A 25,270-nucleotide genomic window follows, 5' to 3' on the forward strand; every position below is an offset into this window, starting at 1 on the left:
TAATTCAAGCAAACGTTTGTCTAAGTTTCAGTCCATTTTGTTAGCCACTCGTTTGGTTTTTAATCAGGCTTTCAGTCATGCGCTGGTCCAGTTTTTCCACACACTTCTGCACCCAGTGATGTCCAGGGTCAGCACACATGCGAAGACCGTTCTTCAGAGTAAAACTGCATAAGGAGAGATATTTAGAGACTCGCATCAGAGTAAAACTAGGATCCAAACAAACACTCGCACGTCCCGACGTATTCAGATTTAAAGTACTGTTAAAATATGGAGGAATGAAGCTATGCGTTGGAGACCTACATGATTCCGGCTTTCGTGCACGTTTCTTTTATACGAGTCAATCACCTTGACAGGAATTCTTCTCATCTGGAGTTTGAAACAGCACGGTTCTGGTGGCTTTCCATCTGTAGGGGAAAGAAATTATTCATCACTCTTGAATTCTGATGTGGCTTTCTTTAATAACGTGCCTTTACAGGAAAAACTTATACAGGAAATAATTCTGCCTCATCACCCCATTGTATCACTCAGTATTTTACTGTAACACAGTCACAGTTTATTCACGCTGGTGATTTTTACACAACCTGCTCGTCTTTTTAAGAAATTCGTCGTCATGGAGTGGTAGTGAGTAATACTCGTGAGACATCGCACTACTAGTCAACTCTTTATTCGTCATCTTACTCATGTCTATTTTGAGCTGAAATGCATGAAGAAAAACCTAGATTACGAAATATGTACAAGAAATTGAGACAAGGATGTGAAACGTTATCTTACTGACGGCCGTGGCAGAGGCCTGAAGGCAGGCGAGAACCAGCAGAACCGGCAGGAGAGAACGAGAGAACATGACTGATGAGGATGAGGATCACAATGCGAACAGAATGGTATTAATACAGATATCACTTCTCCACTGGTTTAAAAGCTGGTGTGGGGACTGAGGTCTAAAAAGCATCAATTCTACAGAAAAACCTGAGTGTGGTTTACACCAAGGGCCAGAAATCCAACTTATCCAAAATATGTGCAGCTTGACTGGAGTTAAACACTAGATTAACACACACACACACACACACACACACACACACACACACACACACACAGAGAATCAGTCATTATTACTACACGCACATTGTTTTACTTCATTAGCATGGCCTGTACCTCTTTATTTATTTAGTTTGTAGCTTAAAGCGCTAATACACAACATCTTGTTCATCTCTGAATCTAGACTGAAAAATACAAACGCAATTAAATATCATTTAATGTAGTAAAAGCCATTTACATGAATATGTGAAAGAAGGATTGCTGATGCTGTGAGGGAAAAAAAAAGAGAAGCAAAAAAACGGAAATATGTTCTGTGGTTAACAGAAGCCCGTCTGCTCAGGGTCGAGGGTTAATAGTGGAGATGGAGATTAGCACAATGTTTTGCATCTCACCACAGATAGCTTGTTTAGACGAGTCTGTCTTTTACGTCAACGGGCGACTATCTGGAAAATTACGCAAACCGCTAGCTTGAAGTGAATTGCTTTAGAAACTTCAGAGATCAGAGATATTTAACCACATCGTGAAATTCTTCTTTTTCTACAAATGTGATTAGCATGACGCATGATGATAAATGCTGTTTGGGTTCTCGCGGTCATTAGCAGATGACTTTTGAGTCCGATGCGTGGAGAATAAACTCGAACTTCTCCGTCCAAAACGTCTTGAAACATTCTGCTTTCATTATGGCTTCATGTGGTCTGTCATCACTTCACCCAGGTGAGGGTGAACGACACCATGTGGTTGGATAACATGACACCGAGGAACTGCTCCACAAATGTTTTAACCACTAAACTAATTTTGTTTTTTTTCTTGTTTCAGTGAAATAACCGAAATACTCCGCTGCCCCTGCGTCCGAACCACGGTCCTCCAGCTGACCACTCCTGAACCTGTGGCCCAGTGATGAAGGTTTTGGCCAGACCGATTGATGTTATTGTGAAATCTCAAGATCAGCTGGTTGAATTCATCTGGCGTTGTCGGTGTAACCACCCAGATGATGATGATTTTGATGATGATAAGGTGTTGGTATTTGATACATACAAGGTTAAGGTGTAAAGTTTGACATGTTTTTTTCTACAACAGCTTATTAGATTCTGTGTATCCTAAGGGTATTTCTGTTATCCGAGGGGGCGGTGCAGTGCAGGGGCACGTAGGTAGACTTAGTGGTTAGCACATTTGCTTCACACCTCTGGGGCTGGTGGTTTGATTTCCGACTCTGCACCGTTTACGTGGAATTTGCATGCAGTCTGGGTTTCCTCCTACAGTCTGAAGGGCTTGTAAATTTGTGATAGGGTTCGCTCCTGGTCCACGATGTCCCCTGCCTTCCTTGTGCCCCATATCCCCTGGAATAGGCTCCAGGTTCCCTACCATCAATGTCTAGGATAAGTGCTTGTATAGATGGATGGATTTCTGTCATGTGTGTTGGTTATTAGTAGGGCTAACCCTGCTGAAGGTGGTAGTGGTGGTATCTGAGTGGTTAAGGTGTTGGATTACTGATCAGAAGGTTATCAGTTTGAATCCCAGGTCCACTAAAACTACTGGGCCCTTCAGCAAGGCCCTTAATGCTCAGTTGTATAAATGACATAAATTGTAAGTCTCTCTGAATAAGGGCGTCTGCCAAATACCATAAATATAATTTGGCGGTGGTGGAGGAATTTCCATCAAGGTCCACTTGTCCACCCAACATGTTTTTTAAACCCATGCCACACTGACCATGAAATCCATCATGAGGATGTATTTGATGCAAATTACTGCCTGCTAACTGAAGTGTACATCTAAATGCTGTACATGAACATGGAACAACCCTCACCCTCACTGTTGTATCACGTCTCGAGCGTGAGCTGCTTCGGACAGTAAAATCATCTGTAAATATAAACGTTTTTTCCAAATTCCAGCTGATAGTTTCTTCCCCGTTGGCCGGTGAATAATTCCGACTTGTTTTGTCATCATTTTTTGCCTAACTCGCCCTGTTCCATAGTGCAGTATCACCAGCGAAACCTGTGGTTAAGTGGCTTTGTCAGATAAACCCATGACCCAATTAACATCCTGTCCATCCCTCCCTCCCCCAATTTCCTCTTCTTGCTATATTTCCGTGTGTGCGTGTGCATGTGCGTGTGCATGTGCGTGTGCGTGTGCGTGTGCGTGTGTGTGTGTGTGCGTGATTATCTCAGTATGGAACATTCAATCAAAAAATAAAACAGTGCTGGAATAGTAGCATAATAATAATAATAATAATAATAATAATAACTGGCGACGAGGTGACATGCAGAAGATGATTATTTTCCTATCACGGCATGCCCTCAGGTGTTTTCTGCCTCTTTTACCAACAGCAGTGTAATTCTTGACGATTCTTATTGACTTTTTATCTGTTTGTCGTTACTCTTTAATGGTTTGTGCAGCGATTCTTTCCCTCACCAGCCTTCTCTGTATTCTCTTCAGTCATGTTAGCGAAAAAAACCACAAACCATAAAGCGACTCTGTTACAACGCACCGAAACTGTTATAATAAACATTGTCATGTCACTGATTCCACACTTTAATTTCATTTATGTCTCTCGTACACGTCCCTGTTGCTATGGAAATGAGAACCGGCCAATCAGAATGCAGAACTGTGCTACGTTATTAAACGAAGGTGTTTTATTATTATTATTATTATTATAGCTTTAGATAAAAAGTATGTGAATGCTATAAATGCGACAGTGAAGACAATAAATCATTCATCTTTAATCTCAGTTATAAACAATGAAATGTTTTATTTTATACTTTTAATAAAAAAGGCATTATTTTTATTGAAAGAATTGGACTTTTCTTCAGTTTAATCTCCACCTGAAGGTCAGACCTCAGTCATCATGATGATCATATCATGGTCACAACTTACACAACTAACACCCACCACACACACACACTCTTACACACACACTGTCTAAAAATTATTCTAAATATAAAAGGTGTGAATTCTACTCATCAAGTTAAGATACGTGTGAAGTTTCAGGAAGGAACTTAACATTTGAAACCCACACACACACAAACCCACACACACACACACACACACTGTTTCTAAAAACACACCAGTCAGTCCCACACATAAGTGTCATGTCATGAGAAACTTCCAGAAACCTTGAACTTGTAAAATTGAAAAAGTAAAAATGTAACTAAAGATTATAAATCAGTTTTTTTCACGAAACCAGATTTATTTTTTAATCAATGTTTTTACTTTAAATAAGTGTAACTGCAGCAGATTTGGTTGTTTTAAAATGCTTTTAGGTTCCTCGAGCCCTCACTTTGACTTTTTGACGCTGGGCACCAAAAACCACAGAGGTGCAGAACCTCAGAGTCACAGGACATGGTCATTTTTACTGCACCACGGATACACTTACAAAAAACCACCACATGAGGTCGCTGCTGCTCAAGGTGTTTAGAGATTCCTACTCCAACATCGAGTGTGGTCATTTTTTGCGGTCAGCAATCTCAGAGAGTCGACTCTTTCGGCTCCTTGTGTGTGTGTGCGTGTGTGTGTGTGTCTTAAATAAGTGAGCCAAGTAAAAAATAAATCTTTAAAATAAATAAACTGTTCTCGTACATGTGAGTCGACTCTTAACGTTCAGTCGACTGAAGGAGCCGACTCATTCATGGTGTCGGTGTGTGTGTGTGTGTTAACTAAGTGAGCAAAGCAGAAATAAAACTACAAAAACTGTAAATGAATAAAACTGCTTTCATAAATGTGAGTCGACTCTTAACGTTCAGCTCACACGGAGCCGACTGAAGGAGCCGATTCATTCATGGTGTCGGAAAGTAAGGGTTCATTGTGTGTGTGTGTGTGTGTGTGTGTGTTAACTAACTTAAGTCAAATAAATCTGTAAAATGAATGAATAAACTACTTTCGTACATATGAGTCAACTCTCAACGTTCAGCTCACACAGAGCCGACTGAAGGAGCCGACTCATTCATGGTGTCGGAAAGTAAGGGTTCATAGTGTGCGCTACTGCAAATATAAAATAAACCACTTATATGTACGAGTCAAAATGTGAAAGTTCACCTGAGGAGTCGACTCGTTCATAGTGCTAAAAATGAAAAGCCCGCGCGCGCGTGTGTGTGTGTGTGTTAACTAAGTGAGCAAAGTAGAAATAAAAATGTACAAAAACTGTAAATGAATAAAACTGCTTTCATAAATGTGAGTCGACTCTTAACGTTCAGCTCACACGGAGCCGACTGAAGGAGCCGATTCATTCAGGGTGTCGGAAAGTAAAGGTTTATTGTGTGTGTGTGTGTGTGTGTGTGTAAACTAAAAAAAATAAGTAAAAACAAATCTGTAAAAATAAATAAATAAATAAATAAATAAAACTGCTATTGTACATGTGAGTCGACTCTCAACGTTCAGCTCACACGGAGCCGACTGAAGGAGCCGACTCATTCATGGTGTCAGAAAGTAATGCTTTAGTCTCTCTCTCTCTCTCTCTCTCTCTCTCTCTCTCTGTATGTGTGTGTGTGTTCTAAAAAAAAAACAACAACATGCACTTCACGGATGCACTTAAATCCGAATCTCGTGCTGATTCACGTGTGCAAGGCTTCAGGTGACTGATTTGTGAACATTTACGTGGGAATTGCTCCCGTACTATTCACACGGTGTCACGTGCAACTTCAAGGTATAGCACAGTGGAGTGTTCGTCAGTCACATGATCCCGCGTGCAAACGTATATAAAGGTTTATAGGGGGGGGGGTCTGGTGGAGGGGGTGCCAATACTTTACTGCATGTCTGATATCTCACTAAAGTGCATGCATACACTCCTGGAGCACGAGGGCTGGACTAGAACAGAGTATAATCCATCAGCGCGTATAGGTGGACCTGATGTAAAAGACAGACGCTCACACATTCCCGGCGGAAATGACAATGTGCGCGTGCTGAACCGAACCGAACTGAGCGCGAGGACGTTCTGAGTGTTGTTCTGGGACGGTAGTCACCGGGATCGTCCAGGACCCTTGTCAAACTGTGCGTTCCGAGGGTTTGGACGTCACGGTGCGCGCGTGATATTATCTAGAACCCGCCCCCCTCTCCGGTGGTCCTGAGCGCGAGCGCGGTGCACGGACAGGAGAGGCTTCATGTCACGTCCCTTCATACGGAAGTGATGCTGATTTCTTTTTTCTTCTCTCCGCTACCTTTCTGAAACCGGTGAGTGCTGCTTTTGTTTGTTTGTTTGTTTGTTTGTTTCTTGTTGCCTTAAATCCGTGTTTACATATGAGCTCATCATGCGAAGCTGATCACGTGACCTCGCGGTGTTCAATCACGTCTCTAATGTCTAATTATGCTCTGTGCATTAGACTGAGTTTACTTTAAGTGTGTCACACACACACACACACACACACACACACACACACACTTGTATCTATCTATCTATCTATCTATCTATCTATCTATCTATCTATCTATCTATCTATCTATCTATCTTCACACTCACCTTATTACTGGAGTATTTATGAGTGTAGTAACGTCATGTCAGTAATCTATTACTGCTTTATAACATATTCGACTTTCTATTCAACAATTCTGTGAACTACTAACGGTTAATATTTCTGTCCTAATGGAAAAGTAAAGGTTTTGGCATTTCTTTGGTATAAAGAAACCCCAGATTGTGTATTTGTGCCTTTTCTTTTTCTTTTTGCTCTGAAACCTTAAGAACAATAAATAAAGAAGGTCTCGAGGACGTTCCTGAGGAAGTTCCTGAGTTCCTAGCATGAATAATTCATGATGAAGCCCCTTATTAGTATGATCAGCTCACTTACATGGTGAAGACACGCCCATCTCTGCCATTTATACACAGATCAGATGTCCTGCAGCTACATAACTGACCACTGATATGTCCACTGAGACCTCACAGCTCCAGGGGTTTGATTCACAGACATGTTTAATCCTGGTTCCTTCCACCTCCCAAACCCATGCTGATAGATCCTACCACTTCCCATCCTGGGTGTATTCCCACGTTCCTCAGAGTCGATTTAAACTGGTCCACGTCCTGCATCCAGTGCTGTTGGTTGTGCAAACTTTTATCACAGTCCAGATCCAGTGATGATGCAACAGCAGCCATGACGCTGAGTATGGTCATTATCAGCCTGCAGTGTTGCATCATTACAGGACTGGATGTGAAACATTCCATGATCTGATCTGCTGACCACACGATGCCTGTGTGAATGGCTTGAACATGATCCTGTTCCTGTCATGTCTAAATCTCCATACACTGTGGGCGGAGCTTAAGATTACTACAGCTTGTAGGAAAGGTTCATGATGATCAGTTGTATGATCCGAAATTTCATCACGTTTCCTCAGAGGGTTTATCTCCTGCCGCTCTCTCTCTCTGTCTCTCTCGCTATCTCTCTCTCTCTCTCTCTCTCTCTGTATCTCTCTGTCTCTCTCTCTCTCTGTATCTCTCTCTCTCTCTGTATCTCTCTGTCTCTCTCTCTCTCTGTATTTCTCTGTCTTTCTCTCTCTCTCTCTTTCCCTCTCTCTCTCTCTCTCCCTCTCTCTCTCTCTCTCTCTCTCTCTCCCTCTCTCTCTCTCTCTCTCTCTCTCTCGTTCCTGTCATGTGTCTTAATCTCGATCCATTGTGGGTGGAGCTTAAGCTAACTCAGCTTGTTCATGATGGTCAGTTGTATGATTGGGAATGTCATCACTTTTTCCTCAGAGGGTTTATCTCCCACTGCTGGAGGTTGATGTTATTTATTTGCTGGAGCGTGTGTTTGAGTAAATGATTCCTAACACAGCTCCAGATCACGCCCATGTTTGTGGAAAGGCTCACAGATGATTAGAGATTATTTGTTATTATTTTCAGTCTTTCCTCCTGGAGCGGTCTCCAGCGCTGACCTGGTGCCGTGTTCATTAACCTTTCTGTTCAGGGCTGAGGTTAGCTGGGTGGCCTGCAGTGACACTGAGCGTGTGCGGTTGGGGTCAGAGGTCACGGACACTGACCATCTGCCCTTCTGGTGTGTGTGTGTGTGTGTGTGCCTTTGTTTGGTCAGAACAATTGGGAGATAATCTGGTGGAGATAATACGAGTCTCCGTTACACCACTGCTGTAGATCGAAATCCTCAAAGCCATGAAGGAGATGTCTCTTTTATCTCCTCTCTCTCTCTCTCTCTCTCTCTCTCTCTCTCTCTCTCTCTCAGAAATCCTTCTGGAGAAATAAAAGTGTCCTAAAACTTAAATTCTAGGCATCTTTAAGAACTGTGTGATTTACAGAGAGATAAAAAGGGGAGAAAACTAGCGATGGTGATTCAGTGAATTGGATGAATCGACTCATCTGAACAATAAGAGTCGACTCTTTAGGCTCCCGAGTGGCTCCTTGCTGCTTTCTTCTCAGTCATTGATCTTTACCTATCTGTACTGTGTGTGTGTGTGTGTGTGTGTGTGTGTACTATCACAGCCTCACTGTTCAAATTAAGGAATTTTTTAGAGCTTCATTAAATTTCCTAAGAGGAATTATTATTGTTGTATTTTATTGTTATTTGTTTGTGTGTTTGTTTCTTGCTCTGCAGATCCTACCACACAAATGGGATTTAGGATTAAATAGGATTTTAGGAAAATAGGATTTTGACAGAATTATTTAATCAATCAATTTATTTATTTATTTACTTATTTATATTTATTTATCGAATAGAAGAATGCACGTTTGACATAAGCTGTATATCACTTTATTAGGCCCTGATGCAAGTGTGTGTGTGTGTGTGTTCTCTTTGCTGTCAAACCTTTTTTTACTCTGTGCCCCAATTTTAATAAAGCAATTACGTAAAATATATAAAAAAACAAACCAACAAACGAACAAACAAACACACACGACGACACACACACTACAAACATGGCCGGCTGGTTTGGAGTACAGCGATCGTCGTTCATCGCTGTCTGGCTGATGACTTGTTTCCTATTTTAAGCCTGTTGTTACCACGGTAACAGAATGTCGAACATCTTATAGTCTTCCATCCGGCAGTCAAATTATTCACCGAAACCCCAAACCCACAATCCTCGCTACGCATTAATTCCACATCTACTGCAAAAAAGATTAGTCTTATTTATTATTTTCAGGGTTTATTTATCTTATTTTTTTGGTCTTGCTCAGATCACACTTCTGTAAACTTTCAGTGATAAAAATAAAAAAATTAAAAAATCATTTTTCCTCCTCTCATCCTTCCTTCTTCATTCATATGTGGTTTGTGGTGATTCATCATCCTCTTCTTCCTCGCTTTGATCTATTAACCTGGGTGTGTGTGTGTGTGTGTCATAACAGTGGGTCAGCAGAGAGAGATTGATTATCACCAGAGTTATTGATTAACATTAAAACTTGATCCTTCTGCTGAAGAAAGACCATTAATCATGAGCCCCAGAGAGGAAACACGGCAATTAAAGATGAAAAAGTGTCCCGGTAAAAAAAAGAGAGAGAGAAGCGATGAGCGCTGAGTCTCTGAGTGACGCTGAAAAGAAGTTCTTTTATCTCCTCTGCTTTCACTGAGGCAAAAGGTTCCAGGCTGCAGATGGCAGGAGGGAAAGAAAGAGAGAAAGAAAGAAGGATCTGGAGGGCTTTTGTTTTTAGCCGCTTTTGGAAAGATCAGGCAGCAGGTGTTACTGTGTTTAATCGACGTCTCAGCAGCTCGGATCAACGCCGGATTAGAGAGCGACGTGACGGAGAGTCTCTGCCTCTTTCCTCAACTTATTTCAAATAATTAAGGAATGTTAATAAAACATGACAAGGTTCTGTCCTAAACATGTCGGAAACTTTATCCCTGACACTGGAGACTCCTTCCAGAGCGTCTTCTGTACACGTCCCTGTGAACCAGCTGTTGCTATAGAAACGTATTCACGGAGAGCATTAATACTGTCACAGCTGCTGTTATGGAGGATTAATCAGCACCTCCTGACCAATCAGGATGCAGGATTCAGTGGAGAAACTTGATGATGTTTTTTGGTTGGTGTTGGTGTGAATGAGAATGTTTAATCAGTGTCTTCTGACCAATCAGAACGCAGGATTCACCAAATAAATCCTAAATCATTCTACTCATTTTTATGTATATCTTTTGATACGAGCGTACCATATTGATTCAAATTCTCAGTTTTAAAGCTACTTCTATATGCAAAAAAACACGTATTAATATATTTTCATAAAATAATTTTGAAGTCGTTAATCTCTGCAGTTTAAACACGTCATTTGGTAAAAAATAACACATTTTTAATGTATTGTTTAAAAAAATTCAAATGCACTTATGCATAATATTCAAGGCTGATATAAATCCTCCATCGTTCATCTCTTAGCAAACGATTTGAATTCTACATGAAGCTTTTCCCGTTTTTTTTCCCCGCTCTCGCCTCGTCGCTCCTCGCTGACCTCGCCGTGCCATCTGTTCCCGTTTTCTTAAAGCCCTCTTTAGCACTCTTCTCAGGATGGTTGCGCGAGTCGTAAACTTGGCACAGCTGAGTGCTTCCTCCCCCGACTGACCCTGCGGCAGGTCAGAGTTTGCGGTGAAGGTTGTCCTCCTCCTCCACCTCCACCCCCTCCTCCTCCAGGTTTGAAGTTTAGCAAAGTTCACTCTCGGCCCTTTGCTCTGGGAAACGGCGCTGACCTTTGAACCCCGGAGGATTTCGTGAGACCTGGCCGTCTTCCGCTTGGCTGCTTGTAAACTTTTAACCTGTCCGAGTTTACGACAGTGGAAGAATGTGTGGAACTCGGCGTCAGAGTTATTACTGCGTCCTGCTCCGTCTGAATGTGTCTAAGGATTGAAATGATCCGAATCTGGATTTAACTCCGGATACTTATATACAGAATAAACCACAGCATGTGCAGGAGTGTTTTGTTCACTTCTAGAAGCTTTCTGGTTGTTTTTATTCACTTCTAGAAGCTTTCTGGTTGTTTTTATTCACTTCTAGAAGCTTTCTGGTTGTTTTATTCACTAGAAGCTGATGCAGTTGTGCATTTCTAGACTCAGGGTCTTTTTGTTCTCATGAGAAAATCCAAACAACTAAGATCTCCGAAAGAAAACTTTGGAAGTGTTGGAAATTAATTTAAGAGAAAACATCTGAAGCTACCACAAGTATCTGTAGAAACAAATTTAAAAATCCACAGAACGTGATGAAGAAGTGCGAGCTCAGAGATGAAGATGTTGGACTGCTTGAGCAAGGCTCTTAACCCTCAGCTGCTCAGCTGTATAAATCAGGTAAATGTAAGTCGCTCTGGATAATGACATGAAAAACAAATCAGGAATAAGGAAAGAGACACAAATCAACTCCCAGAGCAATAAACTGAAGGCCAAACAACAGAGGAACTGCTGAAGGAGAAGGGGGCATCATCTACCAAACTATGTAGAGCCACCATCTGGAAAGTTTACATTTACATTTACATTTCTGGCATTTGGAAGACGCTCTTATCCAGAGTGACGTATAAAAGTGCTTTAAGTCTCTATTATTGAATACTTTAACACTGGTTCAATAGGTTACAGACTCAGGATACCATTCGCCTAAAATTGAGTTGGTTTTTTTTTAAACATATAACAATACAAAAAAAACAGGGAAAAATAAGAGCTAGTTTAAGTGCTACAGGAAAAGGTTGGTCTTCAGACGTCGTTTGAAGACAGTCAGTGACTTGGCTGTACGGACATCTAGGGGAAGTTCATTCCACCACCTTGGTGCCAGAACAGAGAAGAGTCTAGATGAATACCTACCTTTTACCCTGGGAGATGGTGGGACCAGTCGGGCAGTGCTAGTGGACCTGAGGGAGCGAGATGTAGTGCGAGGAGTAATAAGGTCTTTGAGGTAAAATGGTGCTGGTCCATTCTTGGCTTTGTAGGCAAGCATCAGTGCGTTGAATCTGATGCGTGCAGCTACCGGAAGCCAGTGGAGGAGCTGCAGTGGGGCGGTGTGGGAGAACTTAGGCAGGTTAAAAACAAGTCGCGTAGCTGCATTTTGGATCATTTGCAGTGGACGAATTGCATTCAGAGGAAGACCTGCCAAGAGTTGCAGTAGTCCAGTCTCGAAATGACCAGAGACTAAACAAGCACTTGAGTAGCCTGTGTGGATAGGAATGGTCAAATCCTTCTAATGTTGTACAGAAGAAACCGACATGAGTTTGTGACATTAACAACATGGGAGGAAAAGGACAGTTGATTGTCCATGGTTACCCCAAGGTTGCGAGCAGTGGGAGATCATTGAGTTGTTCAGAGATAATGCAAAATCCTGGGCTGGGGATGAGTCACCTGGGATGACCAGCAGTTCAGTTTTGCTGGGATTGAGTTTCAGCTGTCATCCAAGATGAAATGTCCGCCAGACACGCTGAGATCCGAGCAGAAGCCGTGGTATCTGAGGGAGGGAAAGAGAAGATAAGTTGGGTGTCATCAGCATAGCAGTGGTATGAAAATGTGAGGATATAATTTTGCCAAGAGAGTGGGTGTAGAGGGGGAAAAGGAGAAAGTTCTACATCACCATGTCCTGAGCAGCTGTTGTGCATGAAAGAAGAATCTGCTCCATGAGAGGATGTGTTCATTTAGTGGTTAAGGTGTTGGGCTCAAATCCCAGGTCCACCAAGCTCCCACTGAGGGCCGGGCCCCCGAGCAAGGTCCTTAACCCTCAATTGCGCCCTTGTATAAAATGATAAATTGTAAGTCACTCTGGATGCCAGAAATGAAAACTTACTCCAAGAGGATTGTTGTGTGATCAAATCAAATCATCAGCTCTATGTAATGAGGAAAAGAACATCCCAAGAGCACCATTATGACACTGAAGCACGGTGGTGGTGGCATCACACTGTACAGTGGGGCAGGAGGATTATCTCAAAATACTGCCGCAACACCAGAAGACTTCATCCAGGAAGATCAGAAGAAGACAGCCATCCCTAATCAAACCTTCTGGAAGGAGAGAAAGTCCTAGAACAGTAAAGAGTCAAGTTCAACCAATTTAAAGGCCATGACAGCAAATACTTCTGATTAAATGCTTCGCCTTCTAAGAATTAGATAATTAGATTTTTCCAGAACATTTTATTCATCCTGTAGCTGTGAAGCATTTAGTCAAATGATAAAAGTGTGTGAGTATGTGAGTTATATCCGTGTTATAAATGTAGTATTGAGGCGTGTTATAGAGATTAACGGCTCTGTTGGTGAAAGAGGCGACACGGCGGGTTCGAGGTTGTAACACAGCTGAATCGCTGAAGCTGATTTCACAAAAGAGCCTCTGCTACGCCCACTGCTCGGGTCAGGGGCCAGAGGTCAGCGACCTTCCGCCTTTGTGTGTATTGATCACCTATCGGGAGGTCGGCTGCTCTTCACGGCCGTTTTTACATCGGCTAATGTTGCTTTGTTTGCCTCTGAAACGCGTTTAGCAGCCGCACTCTACAGCTGCTCACCCACTTCCTGCGCCGCCACTTTTGTCGTTTTTCCCGAGGGCGGAGGTTTAACAGTGTACAGTGATCAGAATTATGGGATCGGAGTGAGGTAGAGGAGGAGACGTGATGCTGACGTGACATTCGGGTAAAACCGCTTCATTAGGAGGGAATATTAAAAAAACATAACATAATCAGTGTTTAAAACACAGAATAAAACACAAAAAACACAAAAATTTCTATTCAAAAATTGTAATAAAATTAAGATTATATTTTCTGATTGTTATTAAAATATTATATTATATAATGAATATAAATAAATAAATAAATAAATAAATAAATAATAAAAACAAATAAAAGATAAAAGATAAAAATAAATATGTTAAATATTAAAATAAATAATAAATAAAAAAATAAATGAACAAAAAGATTTCACATTGCTTGAAAAAAGAAAGAAAGGAAATTCATGTTTTTTTTTCTATTTTGACTTGCATTTTTGTTTCATGAAAACATTATTTAAGCCTTTAGCTTAAATCTAAAATAAAAACAAATAATAAGTAATAATAATTTTAATATATATATATATATTTGAGGATTAAATCCTCCAGGTTCCAGATATTTTGGTGTCAGAAACAGAAAGGTGTCATTCAGCATCATCAATCAGCAGTGACTTGAAAGCGTTCATTAAAGATACATTAGGGACTTGAGGGATGAACGGCTGCAGGGCGCCATGGCAACTGCAACTCTCCGAATTGACTTCCCACTTCTTTGTGTGTTCATTTAAATATTTTGTGGAAAAGAAAAAAATGAGAATTTGCTTTCCAGCGTGGAATTGTTACAGAACTTGCTTTTGTTTTTAAAAAGAAAAGTTTGGGGGGAAAAAAAATCAAACTTACACAATGACCTTAAATATAAAATCTTGTATTTTATTTTATTTTTTTTATTTTGTACCGAAGCTGCAGTTGGCTCACCTTCAAGCTACAAAATTGAATTTCTAGAGAATAAAAGTTTAAGAAACAGTATTTTTTACCGAGTGCAGCTTTTTATTTTTCTCCGCATTGCTCTCGTCTCAGTGGGCAGAGTCAGATGATCTGTCCAAGATGGCCGCCGCTATAACGTTCCAGTGTTGATCTAAAAACAGCGGTTATGTAAAGTAACTCCTGGTTTTGTATTTTTGTGCAGAAGAACATCTTGTACACCATCCCTCACACACACACACACACACACACACACAGAAAGAGGAGTTATGTGAGCTATATCTCACAAGAACACAAACTGCAGCCAACAAAAACTCCTGCATTTCACTGACTGCAGGACAGGAGAGCACAAACTGTACCCATTAACACACACACACACACTCACACTTATTCCTGCTCACATTAGTCCAGACGGGTTCATCCAGCATCGTGTTTCTGTTTAATGAACCACCTTCAGTGGTTTATATTAAATACGGTACCGTTTCCATAGCGACGGCTAATCCATGTGGACGTGTAAGGCTAAGCTAATAAAAAGAATGTAAAAAAACCTGTGTGAATTTGTTCTGTAAGGAGTCTCCTGTGTCGTGGTTGATTACTTCTCTCTGATGGAAGAACACAGTGTTTTACTGCTGACTTTATTAACATCTTTTTTTTTTCCGCCTCACGTCGACGCGCTGACAACAGGTTACAGCGGCTAAGCGTCTTTAGCGGCTAATTTCGATAAGCAGGGATTATTTCAACACACCTGGCTAATTTAAATCTGTTTTGTTCTTTGAAGGAAACCTTCAAGACTCTTAAGCCTCGCTCGGTTACTATGGCGACTTTTAACGAACCTAGCAGGCTCGTGTGTTATTACACACCTGTAACGGTTTTCCTGACGTTACTCTCTCAGAATCTCCATAACAGCGTCAAACGCGTTACCATGGCAACAACCCTAATGGGCCAGTATTTACGTTTCCCCAGCTACAGGAATTGTGTGTAGACTTGTTTTTTATTCAAACAAGACAACATGGTGTCCTGAGTAGCCACGTTACCATGGCAACAATCTCTAACCGATATCTTGGGGTGAACTGGGACGTTTCCGACTTGAATGAAGTGGTTTGTGAGGTAGATAAAGTGTTCGTGTGAGGAAACGATGGTCCATTGGAGGAAAATTGCAATGTTCCTCGCATCGAGTTTATTTTATTCACATAAGCAGAGAATAGAACACGTGAAGTAGCACACAATGCACAAGATAAATAAAATAAGTAAGTGCTCAAAGCTTGAATAGGAATTAAATACTAATCATTTAACACACACACACACACACACACAACCTGCTAATAAAAATCTGGAGAATTTAATAATCTACATTAAGGGGGATGATGAGACGAGGAACAAACTGAAGCATACATAATCATTGATGTGTGTTCAGGGGTTGGTGAAAACACTGACCTGACCTGATGGACACTCTGTTCTCACACACACAGAGAGAGAGAGAGGGAGAGAGAGAGAGAGAGAGAGAGTTTTTATTGCCTTGACTTTTAGAGACCAAACATTTTTTTTTCTATTTCTTTTGTTTTTGTTCAGCCTCTCACACACTCGGACTCAAGGTCACTGATGCACCAGGCTGCCAAGGCCCAGGGGTAGTCATGGGGAGGGGTGTGTGTGTGTGTGTGTGTGTGTGTGTGTGCACCATAAACTAGCGCAGTATGTTCAAGGCCACGGTGACCAGGACCTAGACCAGGACTCCATGTTCCTACTGAGTGAGAAAGAGAGCAGGGGGGGAGCTGGAAAAGAGAGACAAGAGATAAAACACACACACACACACACACATACATAGAAAGAGAGAGAGAGAAAAGATGATAGAAAACATGCAGGGGAGAAAACAAGAAAGATAGAGAGAGGGAGAAAACAGGAATAGAAGCTCAGCTGTAGTTGTTTTTGTAGCTTCACTCACCTCTTTATAAATGTGTTAAAGCTCCTAACATTATTCACAAAGTCTTAGTGTGAAATTTACCGTTTTTTTCCTCAAACATATGAAACATAACTGGAAACAGATGAGTCCAGCTGATCTGGGATCAGATTTCTGAGGCTGGAACTGATTAGAATCTGATCCTGAGTCTGACATGAACAAGCAAAGAGTCTATACCCTCTACACCCTTCCTGTTTTTATCATGTCCATGTTGATGATTTAGTGTCTTTGTCATGTTCCACTCCACAGTGGAGGTTAATATAAAGCTGAGATGAATTTGTTTAAGAGTTTGTTTAAGAGTTTCAGAAGTCCACACAAATGTTTGTACCTTCAGAGTAAATGTTGATATCAGATCCATTTCTGCTCTCTGAGATGTTCTCCAAGTGCTTGATTATTTAAAAAGCAGCTCAGATTTCATCTTCAACCAGTAGAATTGTGTGTAAGGTTCAACAGAGGGAACAGACACACGTCTAAAACACACTGAAAGACAACAGACTCGTTTTAGATCAGACTCACAGACACAACATCATTCATTTCATCATTCACTGAAAATCTCCCATTATTCCAGTTCCGTTCCACCAGCAGACTGGATCACTGGTGTACTGGGAAAAATGTTAAAAAACAAAAACAAAAAAAGAAAAACAACAAATAACTAAAACACAGTCATTTGAATCAGCTTCCATTCAGCTCCAGATATTTAGTTGTAAAGTGACTGAATAGTGAACATTCAGCTCCTTTCTGAACCTAATCAACATCTCTAACACCTCCAAACATTAAATAAATCCTACTGATGAGATCTGCACTTAAATCTAAAATAAAACAGGAGGTCAGTACATCTTAGCTTCAGACAGATCTTCAGGATAACGTTGAAGGCTGCATGATGTATCTGTGTGGTTTAACTGATGTTCTTTAAGACCCAACAGATGCTGTGCATGTGGTTCTTCTCCAGATAAGAGGAAGGACAAATATTTACCAGAGAGAGAGAGAGAGAGAGAGAGAGAGCTGTGGGGGTCCTGGAGATCAGCAGTCCTTAGATAAACCTCATGTAAAACACACACACTTTCTCAGTTCCTGAAAATCAGCAGAATTGCAAAGTGTAATCTGGAAAAAAAAGGATAAAGCTGCCAAAGAAAACAGGTCAATACTGACAACATTCACCATTAAACACTAACTTTCACTATCAAACAACAATAAATACAGGCATTTATCAAACATTTAAATTCTCTGTCAACACTAACAATCACCAAAAAAACTCCATAAAATAAAACATTCACCATAAAACACCAACATTCACCACAAACATTCTCCATAAAACACCAACATTCACCACAAACATTCTCCATAAAACACCAACATTCACCACAAACATTCTCCATAAAACACCAACATTCACCACAAACATTCTCCATAAAACACCAACATTCACCACAAACATTCTCCATAAAACACCAACATTCACCACAAACATTCTCCATAAAACACCAACATTCACCACAAACATTCTCCATAAAACACCAACATTCACCACAAACATTCTCCATAAAACACCAACATTCACCACAAACATTCTCCATAAAACACCAACATTCACCACAAACATTCTCCATAAAACACCAACATTCACCACAAACATTCTCCATAAAACACCAACATTCACCACAAACATTCTCCATAAAACACCAACATTCACCACAAACATTCTCCATAAAACACCAACATTCACCACAAACATTCTCCATAAAACACCAACATTCACCACAAACATTCTCCATAAAACACCAACATTCACCACAAACATTCACCATAAAACACCAACATTCACCACAAACATTCTCCATAAAACACCAACATTCACCACAAACATTCACCATAAAACACCAACATTCACCACAAACATTCTCCATAAAACACCAACATTCACCACAAACATTCTCCATAAAACACCAACATTCACCACAAACATTCACCATAAAACACCAACATTCACCACAAACATTCTCCATAAAACACCAACATTCACCACAAACATTCTCCATAAAACACCAACATTCACCACCAACATTCTCCATAAAACACCAACATTCACCACAAACATTCTCCATAAAACACCAACATTCACCACAAACATTCTCCATAAAACACCAACATTCACCACCAACATTCTCCATAAAACACCAACATTCACCACCAACATTCTCCATAAAACACCAACATTCACCACCAACATTCTCCATAAAACACCAACATTCACCACCAACATTCTCCATAAAACACCAACATTCACCACAAACATTCTCCATAAAACACCAACATTCACCACAAACATTCTCCATAAAACACCAACATTCACCACAAACATTCTCCATAAAACACCAACATTCACCACAAACATTCTCCATAAAACACCAACATTCACCACAAACATTCTCCATAAAACACCAACATTCACCACAAACATTCTCCATAAAACACCAACATTCACCACAAACATTCTCCATAAAACACCAACATTCACCACAAACATTCTCCATAAAACACCAACATTCACCACAAACATTCTCCATAAAACACCAACATTCACCATTAAAAACACCAACATTCACCACCAACCACTATCACACATCAGGATTCTCTGAAATCATGCATATTTATTCCCCATCAAACACCAGCTTTGTCTATCAAACACCAACACCCACCATCAGCTATCATTTCCATCACACTCCAATATTCACCAACATTACCTTTCTCCATCCAACACCAACCCTGTCTATCATACACCAAAATTCACCATCAATATTAAACACCACCATTCACTATCAAACACCAAAATCCACCGCCAATCACTATCGACATCACAATTCTCTAAAATTATCCCTAGTAATTTTTCTCCCTACTAAGTCTGAAAACATCATCAAACACCAATATTTACTATTAAACACCAACCTTCACCACCAGCTACTGTCAAAAGTCAAGTTTCTCAGAAATACTCAAAACTATTCACACTATCCAACACCAAATTTGTCTATTAAACACCAAACACTCACCGTCAAACAATGTTTCCATCAAACACCAACATTCACAAACATTACCTTTATCAAACACCACCATTCACCATCCAACACCAACCCTGTCTATTAAACACCAAAATTACCTTTTTCTGTCAATCACCAACCCTTTCTATTAAACACCAATATTCACAAACATTACCTTTATCAAACACCAACATTATCTTTCTCCATCAAACACCAACCCTTTCTATTAAACAACAATATTTACAAACATTACCTTTATCAATCACCAACATTCACCATCCAACACCAACCCTGTCTATTAAACACCAAAATTACCTTCCTCCATCCAACACCAACCCTGTCTATCAAACAAAAACATTCACAAACATTACCTTTATCAAACACCAACATTTACCATCCAACACCAACCCTGTCTAATAAACACCAACGTTCACTATCTAACACCATTTCTATCAAACACCAACATTATCTTTTTCTATCCAACACCAACCCTGCGTATTAAACACCAACCTTCACCATCCAACACCAACCCTGTCTATCAAACACCAACATTCACCATCCAACACTAACCCTGTCTATCATACACCAACATTACCTTTCTCTATCAAACACCAACATTCACCATCCAACACTAACCCTGTCTATCTAACACCAACATTCACCATCCAACACTAACCCTGTCTATCTAACACCAACATTCATCATCCAACACTAACCCTGTCTATCTAACACCAACATTCATCATCCAACACTAACCCTGTCTATCTAACACCAACATTCACCATCCAACACTAACCCTGTCTATCTAACACCAACATTCATCATCCAACACTAACCCTGTCTATCTAACACCAACATTCACCATCCAACACTAACCCTGTCTATCTAACACCAACATTCATCATCCAACACTAACCCTGTCTATCTAACACCAACATTCACCATCCAACACTAACCCTGTCTATCTAACACCAACATTCACCATCCAACACTAACCCTGTCTATCTAACACCAACATTCACCATCCAACACTAACCCTGTCTATCTAACACCAACATTCACCATCCAACACTAACCCTGTCTATCTAACACCAACATTCATCATCCAACACTAACCCTGTCTATCTAACCCCAACATTCACCATCCAACACTAACCCTGTCTATCTAACCCCAACATTCACCATCCAACACTAACCCTGTCTATCTAACACCAACATTCATCATCCAACACTAACCCTGTCTATCTAACACCAACATTCACCATCCAACACTAACCCTGTCTATCTAACCCCAACATTCACCATCCAACACTAACCCTGTCTATCTAACACCAACATTCACCAACATTTCTTTTCTCTATCCAACACCAACCCTGTCTATCAGACACAACTTATTTTTATCAAACACCAACATTTACTATCAAACCCCATTTCCATCAAACACCAACACAATCTTTCACCATCCACCACAAAACCTGTCTATTAAACATCAACATTCACCAACATTAACTTTCTCTTTCAGTCACCAACCCTGTCTATCAAACACCAACAAACCCCATCAAAACACCAGCTGTGTCTATTAAACACCAACATTCCTCAGCATTACCTTTCTCCACCGAACACCAACAATTCTCCATAAAAATACCATTAATCCCCATCAAACACCATTAATCTGTCCATCACGCATACACGATGTCAACATTTACTGCAAACATTCTTCACCAAACACATCAGGAGTTTTTTAAATAAACACCAACATGCTGTATAAACACCATCGTGCTGTTGTTTAGCTTTAAAATGTTCAGTTAATTCATCTGTGTGAATCAGGGAGAACATTCTAGAAGATAAACCTTTGGCTTCAGTAGTGTTTTATTTCAGTCAGTAATGAATTTGTATGAATCTGAGTGAGTGGTGGGACTTTAATCTTCTCACTTTTCGTAAGATTTGAGTTATGTGAGACTTTTAGATAAAAAATCTCTGTTCCGATGGTCAGAAGGAGTTAAATGACCACATCAGCAGCAACTCAGTGGAATTTACATTGAGGTTCAAAAGTTTGAGTTCATGACCCCAAAAAAATGGGGAAAAAAATACGTCTGGTGTTTTTAATAGCAGCTAATATCCGTGCATTTCCATGAGTTTTCAAATATTCTGAGCCACATAACAAGTCATTTTTCCTCCAGGAAGATAAAGGATGATTACATGCTTGTGTGAAGGTGTCCTGGTGTTCTATTTTTTGCCAAATCGCCACTCAGAAGGCCATGTGGATCAGTCATTAACACCACCCTGGGGCTTCTCTCTCCACGGAGCATGGTCAGGTCAGGAAGAAAGCAGGGTCTCATTCCCTTTAATATTCTCCTAAAGGGCTCCATCCAGATGAAGACGAAAAACTGGGTGTCCTTTAATTCAGCTGTCACTTTTGCAGGCGCATGAGAATGAGCCCCATGTCAATCCCACCATTGTGGCATTTAAGACAAAGGAGGAAGAGCTGAGGTCTCTCCAAGGGATTTAAAGTGTGGACCATCATCGCCAGGGGCAACGGGACCTGGTTAATCAGTGCAAGACACACACACACACACACATGGAACCCGGGGGCGGGAACAGAGGGATGGGTGATGGATCTGGTTGAGCGCTCGGTTAGGAAGTCGTGGGAAGCAGGGAGGAGGGAGAGTTTCCTCTGTGCATGAAAGATCCTCATTGTCTGTCCATCACTCGTCGGCTGAAGGTGTCTTCTTCCTTCATCTTTTCATTAGCGTCTTCCATTTCCTTCTCCATTAGCTTTCACATTCCACCTTCATGCTGAGAGGTAGAGCGCGAGATGAGCTTCTTCTGGTCAAGATGGCAAGTGTGTCACTGAAGAATAAGCCAGAAATCAATGATGATACCAACAGAGAACAATATCTCAGGTCATTAGGTTTCTGAAAGTTTTACTAAACACCAACATTTTTCATCTTAGACCAAAGTTCTCCATTAAACACCAGCATTCTTCATAAAACTTTAACACTTTCCATTAAAAAACAACCTTCCTAGCCGAACACAATCAAATACCAACATTTTCTATTAAACACCAACCTTCCACCCTAAACACCACCAAACAGCATGAAACACCATCATTCCCCACCAAACACCAGGATTCTCCACTGAATATTAACATTCCCCACCAAACACCCTTAAAACACCAGGACACACCAGCAACCTCCATTAAAGACCATCATTCTCCATTAAACACCAACATTTTCCTTTAAGCCTCAAAATTCCCACCAAACACCACAAAACACCAGCATTTACTATTATACACCATTCTTCTCCATCAAACACCAACATTTTCCATTAAACACCAAATTACTACACAAAACATCATGAAACACCAACGTTCTCCATCTCTGAGGCACAAGGGAGTAATCGTGATTTTTCATGATAATGAAATCTGAAACCAAGAAACACCACCACTGTCCACTAAACACCTTAAAACACCATCATTCCCCATCAAACAGCACCACTGTCCACCAAACAGCTTAAAACACCATCATTCCCCATCAAACAGCACCACTGTCCACCAAACAGCTTAAAACACCATCATTCCCCATCAAACAGCACCACTGTCCACCAAACAGCTTAAAACACCATCATTCCCCATCAAACAGCACCACTGTCCACCAAACAGCTTAAAACATTATCATTCCCCATCAACCACCACCAGTGTCCACCAAACAGCTTAAAACACCATCATTCCCCATCAAACAGCACCACTGTCCACCAAACAGCTTAAAACACCATCATTCCCCATCAAACAGCACCACTGTCCACCAAACAGCTTAAAACACCATCATTCCCCATCAAACAGCACCACTGTCCACCAAACAGCTTAAAACACCATCATTCCCCATCAAACAGCACCACTGTCCACCAAACAGCTTAAAACACCATCATTCCCCATCAAACAGCACCACTGTCCACCAAACAGCTTAAAACACCATCATTCCCCATCAAACACCACCAGTGTCCACCAAACAGCTTAAAACACCATCATTCCCCATCAACCACCACCAGTGTCCACCAAACACCTTAAAACATCATCATTCCCCATCAAACATTAAGATTCTTCAAACACCAGCATTCTCCAGCAGTTCTGGTCTCTGATTGGTCGGGAGGTGTTGATTAATTCTCTATAACAGCAGCTCTGACTGTAGTGCAGGTTTCTATTAATACTAGTGGTTTAATACATTATCGTTTCTATAGCAACAGCTTGTCCAGAGGGACAGATTAAGTTTTTTTGGAAGGAGGTGTTGATATGATGGAAGGAGAGCCGAATAAGAATGAGTTGTGTGCTAAATTTTGGTGATGATTGTGAGAAGTTAATATCAAATCACGCCGACTTCACCCCTGATCCTGTCCCCATTTGCTCTGTCCCTTTGTTGTGTGTGTGTGTGTGTGTGTGTGTGTTAGACCCGTGTGGAGAATGAAGACCTCTCTGCTGTCACTTCGTGCCTGAACGATGATGGATGGAGCAGTGGATCTCTGGCAGGAAGTGTGTGTAGATCTTTCTGCTCCTCTGCTCAGCTGATAAGAACCTGAGTGTTGTGATAATACCGACCTTTTAAACCAATCAGAACCACTGACTCTGCAGGACAAGAGCAGGTCAGGTCCATCATGTGAGTGTGTGTGTGTTAAAGCCAGATGTTTTCACACATCCAAACGTTTGTACTACACTGAAAATGTCAGCCATCTTTCTCTCCTCAGCTGTCAGTTTATTGCGTAATTATACAAACGATCACGAAACACGGCTGCACTTTTGCCCCCCGTTTAGATAAAGGCTGAATTTGGGCACAACTGGCTTCGGCGTTGTAAAATGCAAACTCGGGTTCATCCGCAGGTCTCACGCTTTATTGCTGCTCACTTCGCATTGTGGCTCGCAAACGCTCCGTCTCTCCCCATTCTTCTCCCAGATGGAGTTTTCTTTGCCTTTTATTTATTCCGTTTATTACCTTACCTTTTTGTTATTTTTTGGAGATTGTTTGTGTGTGTGTGTGTGTGTGTGTGTGTGAAATGGTGCTTAATCTTGTGCAAAACTTGTGCTTAATCAGTACAAAGCACCTGATCAAATCTGTTATAAAATATTTGCTAAATTCGACGAAAATTCAGATTGTTCTTGCCTTCGTTGCTGTACAAGAAAAACAAAACATTCCTGAATAAACTGCTGGAACAGGATTTCTTCGATCTAAACAAAATTGTTATAAAACACAAGGCAATGCAGATTGTGTAGCTTGAACAGAATATACAGTTTTGGCAACTCTGCTGTCTTGAATCTCTGCAGTAAACAACAACAACACAAACCTGAGGTGAGGTTAAATTTATAGTCAGGTGACAAAACAACACCATGCAATCCAAACTGTACACTACACAACGATACCATATCATAAACAGCTCAATAGTATTTTATCAACACTTTAGAATCTGATATTTTATATATATATATATAAATACAGGCGATACAATACAGTAAGATACATTGCAATGTGATACCATGCGCTAACAACACAATACCATAAGATCATGATGACACAAACAAATGAGACACAGTGAAACGTAACTACAACACCATAAAAGACACACTCTGATACACAACACAACAACACTGTAGAATAAGACACGATATGGTGTGATATCTTATGCTAAGACACGATACAATACACCAAGTTTCTATATGATAATATAAGACACGATATGATACGTTACGATTTTATTGGCTAAAATAAAATTCCATATGATACAATACAATTGGATAAGGTACAATATGATAAAATACGACACATTATGGTTTTGTTAGAAACGTTAAGATTCGATACAATACATAAAGATTCAATATGATAATATACACTACGTTAAGTTATGAGTTTATTGGATATGTTCTATAAGATTTTATTAGCTAAGATGAGATTCAGTA

The 25,270-nt window shown here is 40.5% G+C and overlaps 2 long non-coding RNA genes across 2 annotated transcripts in view; one reads left to right on the forward strand and one right to left on the reverse strand.

The window, feature by feature from the left end:
- On the reverse strand, positions 1-7,352 carry LOC131356728 (uncharacterized). Its single transcript, XR_009205061.1, has 3 exons — positions 6,804-7,352; positions 301-404; positions 1-164 (listed from the first exon to the last, which is right to left on the reverse strand). It is a non-coding gene; the product is annotated as an uncharacterized LOC131356728 (long non-coding RNA).
- Positions 5,512-25,270, forward strand: part of LOC131356729 (uncharacterized) — a 24,792-nt gene continuing 5,033 nt past the window's right edge. Inside the window, exons 1-2 of the long non-coding RNA XR_009205062.1 lie at positions 5,512-6,192; positions 23,773-23,978. This is a non-coding gene — a long non-coding RNA (uncharacterized LOC131356729). The remainder of the gene's footprint in view (positions 6,193-23,772; positions 23,979-25,270) is intronic.

Source organism: Hemibagrus wyckioides, linkage group LG07, assembly GCF_019097595.1.
Source record: "Hemibagrus wyckioides isolate EC202008001 linkage group LG07, SWU_Hwy_1.0, whole genome shotgun sequence".
NCBI lineage: Eukaryota > Metazoa > Chordata > Actinopteri > Siluriformes > Bagridae > Hemibagrus > Hemibagrus wyckioides.